Raw genomic sequence first — 7256 nt, 5'->3', positions numbered from 1 at the left:
TACAACCACGCGGAATTAGTCAAACGGCCAGATCTGTTCGCCACATGATAGATACATTTTTTGCATGACATTATGCCTGGCTTTGGGCTGTGGGAGAGATTTCATTTGTTTCCTTTTTCAGACAGGCATAGAAAGACAAAGTATGTTTGGATGGTGACATCATACATGCTGAAGCATTCAAAGGGCCAAGTGGAGAAAGTCTGGTCTGCATGTCTGGTATTTACCTGGTCTCCAACTTTATCATCACTTCTACGGAGTGGAGAATAACAAGCTCTGAAGGTTCACAGTGCAGAACTTGGAGTGATATAAAAGTAGCCAGAGAAGTTAATATTTTCCCCGCTAAAAGACAGAATACATTAGACAAGAAATATCCTACATGTAACATGCACAATGGAAAATGTGATAACTTTGGCAGGACTTTGAAAGGAATCTAAAACGTGGCACCACATCATATTTAATATAGTTAATTGAGAATAGAAAATAAATACATTTCCGTAACTTAGATTGAATAATACAGATTAATAAAAATAAAAAATAAAAAAAAATAAAAAAAAAACTTTTATATAAAATAAATGTATATTTTTATGTATATAAAAAAACAATTGTGTAATTTGGGATGTTGAGCAGAATAGACTATTAGATGCATACTGGATGAATGGATAAAAGCTTTCATTGCATTTTTTTGTCCATTTCTGTTGATTCAGGTAGTTGCGTTATGTTGTAACGCAAGTTAATGCACATGTAATTCCATTTGCGTTCCATCACCATAAACTGTTTGTCTAAAAATCCAAGGTAACTAGTAAATAGAGTAGTAATTCACCCTATCAAATTGTGAATGTAATTAAGAGAAAAGTAAACAGCCCTGGGTAGGCAATAACATGAAGTGGAGTTGATTCAAGAAAACCCTCCGAAAGTACTTAGTGAAATTAGACCAGAACTGATAACATCTACTTACCAAACTTAATTAGTTCAGGCACTCAGATGTTTTTATCACTGCTATTTGTCATACCAAGACATGCACCGGTCTAATACAATAGATGATATTTTAAAGCAGTCCCAAACTCAGCTGTCTTTGATCTAAAAAGGAAAAAGAACCCACAGAGAATCTATGAAACAAGTTCAGAGAGAAGACACAAGATTGAGATATACTTTATGTCAAAAGCAACTAACGCTGCGTTTCGTTGACATCGCGGATGACACGCAAAACACGAAAGCAGAGGGGGGAGCAGGCACACTGGTGTGAACTGAGAAGTCTGTGTTTTCTCAATGTGGCCCCCGCTCCAAACCTTGCTGATGTGAAGGAAAGTCATGCAGTGGTGATTTTCGGCCGTCAGCATCGGGGAGTCCAGCTCCCTTGTCTACTTAAGCCTCTTGATATGAGTGTGAAAGCTGTTGTTAATAAAAGTTTCAAAGGGAGAGATGAAAAGGAGGAGAAATTGAGCAGCCTGGGCAGCATTATTCCCGCTCTGTATGGTGGCTGCCCTGGCGGAGGTGTTCCGCCGACCGCAGGGGCTCGCAGAGGTCGGCGGAGATGTCGCCACCGTCGCCCAAGGGCAGGGTCGAAATCACTCGCCTCTCACAGGCTTCAAAGAGCTGGGCAATTACACTCAAGTAGCCAAATGAATAGATGTCTCAACTTGCCAGCAGTTTCTTCAGAAAACAGAGGAGGCCTTTGAGAGGGAGAGGAGGGGAGAGCCACACCTTATGAGTAATGTGTAACAACTCGTTTGATAATTGCAGGGGGAAAAAGCTGCCCGTCTTCTATCCCGAAAAAAGCAACCCGCGCCAGCCGCTGGCTCTGATCGCAGACAGAAAAACCGGAGAGAAAAAGGCAGAGTGGCAGTGCTCCATATGAGCAATGTTGTTTAGAGAAGGCGTCCATTGTGAATGCTACTCTCGAGCAGTGGCACATACGAAGTCAGCTTCCCATTGAGTGGGCTGAAAAGGGCCTTTGATTGGAAATTGCTCTGGCAGGAGAGCACACCTGCAGAGAGCGCTCTATAGAGCCTTTTGGAGGGCCCAGCAGCTGCCAGAGCTGTAAGTCTGGGCACCTAGTGGGCCGAAGAATAGAAGCTGTGGAGTCTTTCAATGCAAAGCCACTTAGTAACAGAAGGCATGTGCCAAGCTTGCAAAGGCAGAATGAAAAGTGCCCTTCGGAGTTGACTAAATATCAGGGGGGCACTTCTTCCAAACTCCCCCAGCCCCCTCTTGCACTTCTATTTTGGAGAACAATAACAGACCTGAGAGCCCAAACCGCAGAAATATACCAACAATCGCCAGGGAGAGGGGCGAGGAACTCAGCCGGAGTGTGGAAGCCATCAATTACACAGAGCAAAAGTTAAAAACCCAGCGGGACCAACGCATTAGAATGCAGAGATATGCAGGCCTGCAGGCGATGGACGGCTCTACTGTGCTCTAGTCCAGGCCCCAGAAATGTATTGTGTGGAAGAATATGCACCATGACTGAGAACATTCGACCACAAGCCTCGGTTTTATGCGAGGTTCCATCTTTCATTGTTCGGAACGCTATCTTATGGAGGCTTGTATAATGCGGAATTGCTCTTAAAGGGACAGCGCACCACAAATGACAAAAATGTGTCATCATTTACTCACACTCATATCATTCCAAACTTGTGTGACTTTCAAAAGAAGATATATTGAGAAATGCCGTTTTCACTATATGGACAGAAAACAGTTCAAAATATCTTCTTGTGAAAAAACGACATGAGGGTGAGTAAACAATGAGATAATTTCCATTTTTGGCTGAATTGTCTCTTTAAAAATACAACTTGTTGAATGCAGCTGGAACATAATTTTAACAAACATGGCCTCCGTATAAACACAACATGAGGTTTAACAAGACTTCCACTGTATACCACTTTGGAAAATCTCATCTGAAAGACTTCAAGGGATCAAAAGCAGTTGACTGTCCGGGCACTGAGGTCCCGGATCCCCTCATGTTCTTTCGGCTGAATCCCTCTGAAGGCACCGCCTGACACATAGAAAGCCATGTGCAGGAATCACACAAAGCATTGTCAATTGAAGTATCTCCCAGCAGCTAATTTATGATGCCCTCAAAGCAATTTTCACAGTCAGAAAAGTGCAATTGTATTTTCCAGCTCATTAAACCCAAGCACAACAAAGCTTTCATCCTCCCGCAACCCCCTCCCTCTCTTTCCACCCCTCCAACCCACAGTCTGCATTTCAAAAGAGGCAACATGAAAACACAAGCCTCCGCTAAGTGTAAAATAAACATTTTGCTCTCATTTCTCTGTTTTTACGGTCACCACCAGGAATCTCTCTGCGCGTACGGCACGGATGAGAGCGCGGGGGCTTGAAGTGTTCATAAATGTGGCGCAGCTTAGATTCAGTGAGAATTTAAGGCTTGTTTATTCAGAGGGCCTCTTTGCTCTCCTCCCTCCCCTTTGTTCTAGGTTTCATGGGAGGACTTGGAAATTGTAATCTCAGGACAATCAGCCTGACTTATTTGTTCAGGCCCTGTCTCACTCGTAATCGCAGTAAACCCTTTAAATCATGTGAGTACCTGTTAAAGAGCCTCACTGTGAGGTGCCTGCATTCCCCGGCCTCTGAAATCTCCCTGCTTGAAACACTCTCTCATTCTCAAGTGCTTAAGTGTTAGCAGTTAAATCGATCTCATGTTAAAAAGTGCTCTTGATAGATGGATCTTGTTTAGTTTTGATCTTTGTTTGTAGGGCTTGAAAACGGTTTGGTTTCTGGGTTTCTTTACGAGTATGATGCTAGAATATGCTGACTATGAATTATTTTCTTGTCTGCTTTTGACCGTGAACTCTGAGGTTCTAATTATAAACATATCTGCCACAAAGAAATCAGGAATTGCATTTGCAATGATTCAAATAGCAAACATGGTCTTTGAATACACAGAAGTAACAATGACGTACAGACAAATGCTTTTGGAGTGGTTGATAAGGTCTGCACAAGAACTGCACCTTTTGATGCAATATTACATTTTTGCTGAGGGAAACATGCTCTGAGGAACATTAAGTGCTGGTTTTCTGTCAGGCTTCAATCAAAGTAGGGCTGAAGAACCAAAAGGGAAAATTCACACTTCTGTGGAAACCTAGCTCATTGATTCATACAGAGAGATTTTGTGGACAGAGTGAGAGCGGATGGAGTATTTGAACGTGTGGTCACATTCTTTGGTTCCTCACTAAACCACAAAATGGCCGCAATTAGTTTCTCATCCCAACAGTCAAAACCATGTGACCACGCTCATTGTCCTTTGCTTTCCCTCAAAAATCATGGCTTGAATCAACAGCTAAAGTCCAGAAAAATTGCCTCAATTGTCCGCCGTCATCTTTGTGATGCACCTTACTTGCTTTTTAGTGTAATGGATATTATATTTCCACTGGAGTAGAAGAGAAAAGGAGAAAGTGACTGTAAATGCCAGTAAATGAAAAAATACGCTTAGTCTGTCAGGGCATGCAATTAAACTTGATAAACTTGAACATTTAGGCAATTCCCTCACAGCATGTTTTATAAATGATTCTGACATGAAAATGACACTGCAAAACCTCATCTCAGTTTCTCAAAATCTACTTGCACACAACAATATCCTCTCATTAAAGGAATAGTTCATCCAAAAATGAAAATTCTGTCATCATTTAGGCCCTGTCCCAAATGGCACCCTAAACCCTCGGGGTCTTCCTCTGAGTCCGCACTTTTGTGACGTAATGCTGCTTTGACTGTCGGGTAGAAGTCTGCTGCGGAGCTCGCACCAGTGCGGGCTCGGCAGAAGTGCGGATCGAGGATGCATTATGGCCGCAAAAACCCTACGGTCTCGTGGACTTAACGGACACACGCACGCGGCGGCCATTGTAAGTCCGTAAGACCGCAAGTGCACATGAAGTGTTCCATTTGGGACAGGGCCTTACTCACCCTCATGTTGTTCCAAACCTATATGACTTGTGGCGCTTTTCCACTGCATGGTACGGCACGGTACGGCTCGGTACGGTTCACTTTTGGGGGGTTTTCCACTGGGTACAGTACCTGGTACCTGGTACTTTTTTAGTACCACCTCGGTTGAGGTTCCAAGTGAACCGTACCGTTACCAAAACGTGACGTGTAAACTCTGCTGATCACGGATTGGCCGGAGAGAATCGTCACTACCTGCGTCACTGAACTTGCGACACAAACACAAAAGAACCGCTAGATTTAAATCAGCACAGCCAGCGAAGGATCGAACGCAACTGTTTTGAACGAGCGCACCTTTTTTAACAACCAAAAAGTGGCTGTTTCGTTGTCTGTTGAGGAAGTACAGACGTTCCTCTCGTTGATAGCAGAGGAGCGGATCCAGCGAGAGCTTGATGGGGCGACGCGGAATGAAAAAGTTTTTCAGGAGTCGCGGCAATAGAGGAGGCGCAACTATAAGGACATGTGAATAATCCCGCCCACTCTAAAGCGGTACTGAACTGCAGTGGAAACGCAAACCGAGCCGTGCCGTACCGTACTGAGCCGTGCCGAGCCGAGTCGTACCACGCAGTGGAAAAGCGCCATTACTTTCTTCTGTGGAACACAAAAGAAGATATCTTATTTGGGACATATCCCAAAATTTCTTAAAGAAAAAATCTGAAAGTCATACAGGGGTATAAACAACATGAAGGTGAGTAAAAAATGACAGAATCCCTCACTTCATAAAAAAATATTAATAAAAAAAATGATATTCATATATACAAATTCATATAGTCTCTTATTTAAAAAATAATTTCTACAAAAGAAAAATATGTATTTCTTTTAAAAAATATAAACCAATGAATGGTGTTAACACACTGTATGTGTTCAGTTTTCATAGCTGACTACTGACTTATTTCATTTCCTCTTCTTTGTTTTCCCTTTGTGCTTAGTAGCTAGTAAAGTTAGCCAGCTAACAAGCTGTAAAATAGCAAAATACTGTCCCCAAGAGAGTCATTCATTTGGTTATGCTGCTTTAAATGATTTCAGTTGAGTTTCAGACTAGGGTTGGCATTTGTGTTATTTTCAATAAAATACCATAGATTTTTACTGTACATACATAGGCCTACATATCTGATATGCACTTGTTCATTTGCACAAAACACTCCATGACCACAAATCATTTTTAATCTATGCATACAAAATAATGTGTATCAGTTTGTATAAAAATTAATGAGAAATGGACGAGCTACATTAATAGGTTCATGGCTCTGTGGTGGGTTCAATTGCTCAGCTGGGATGCTCAACAGTTCATGGGCGGCTTACTCTTATAATTGTTCAAAAGCATGAGTGCGACAGTTGAACTAAAGCAGGCAAGATTTTTCTGTGGGGAAGTCAAATGGCTTTAGGATTGGGGCCATGATGTTAGCCTAAACTGATTGGGTCAGGTCAAGCTCTTGTTAAGTCAAATAAAAGGTCAAGACACTTTTTACTTATCCGTGTCACCCGAGGCCTCTGTTTTAAGTGCCCCCTCTGGGCAGAGTAAAAAATCTTAAGGAAACCCTATGCGCATGGACATAAACACAAGCCCAACTTGCCAAAGCAGTTTCCCTTTCGGGGTAGTTAAGCATTTATGAGGCCTGACCTCCGCTGGTTTCACTCGCAATAACCCAATGGGTTCTAGTTCAAAAATGGCAAGAGAACGCTAGTCAGAAAGTGAAGAAATACTAGAGAAATAACTCGACCCAGGCCTGTTTCTAAACCATTTATCTTAAGCAACAACAAGTTTTATTCTGTTTACACAAACTACCACTATCCACAGATGACATCTCAATATTATTAATTAGTATTTGAATGTGACACTCTCAGGTCACTTGATAAACTTAACAAATAATAAAATATTTTAGTAACTAGAAAAATAATAATAGGAATTAGGCAACAAAAATGAAACAGTAACAGACACCTCAGTCTAGAGCAATATAGGTTTTGTTAACATTTACATAACACTTTTTGGAGGCCTGGGATTCAATTGCTGCTCTTGTTTGCTGTCACTGATACAGCAATAATCATTATCCAAGAGGTAATTCTCCCCAGACTTGGCAAAGTCATGATTGTGAGATGTAAGTGATAGTTTTAATTTTCCCTCAGTGGGATACAGCCGTTGCGCTCTGCCTACTTCTGTCACATCAACACTTCATCTTGGCCACCATTTCACAGAGGACTATAACTGTGTCCCATTGTGCCTCTGACAAGGGTTTAAGGTTCCAATTGTCTCTATAAAACCCGGGAACAATGCTCAGATGTAATCCTGTTGGAGCTTGATGCCA

This window comes from Sinocyclocheilus rhinocerous, unplaced genomic scaffold (genome assembly GCF_001515625.1).
Source record: "Sinocyclocheilus rhinocerous isolate Xijiao unplaced genomic scaffold, SAMN03320098_v1.1 scaffold366, whole genome shotgun sequence".
In the NCBI taxonomy this organism is placed as follows: Eukaryota; Metazoa; Chordata; class Actinopteri; order Cypriniformes; family Cyprinidae; genus Sinocyclocheilus; species Sinocyclocheilus rhinocerous.
This window is presented reverse-complemented; position numbering follows the sequence as displayed.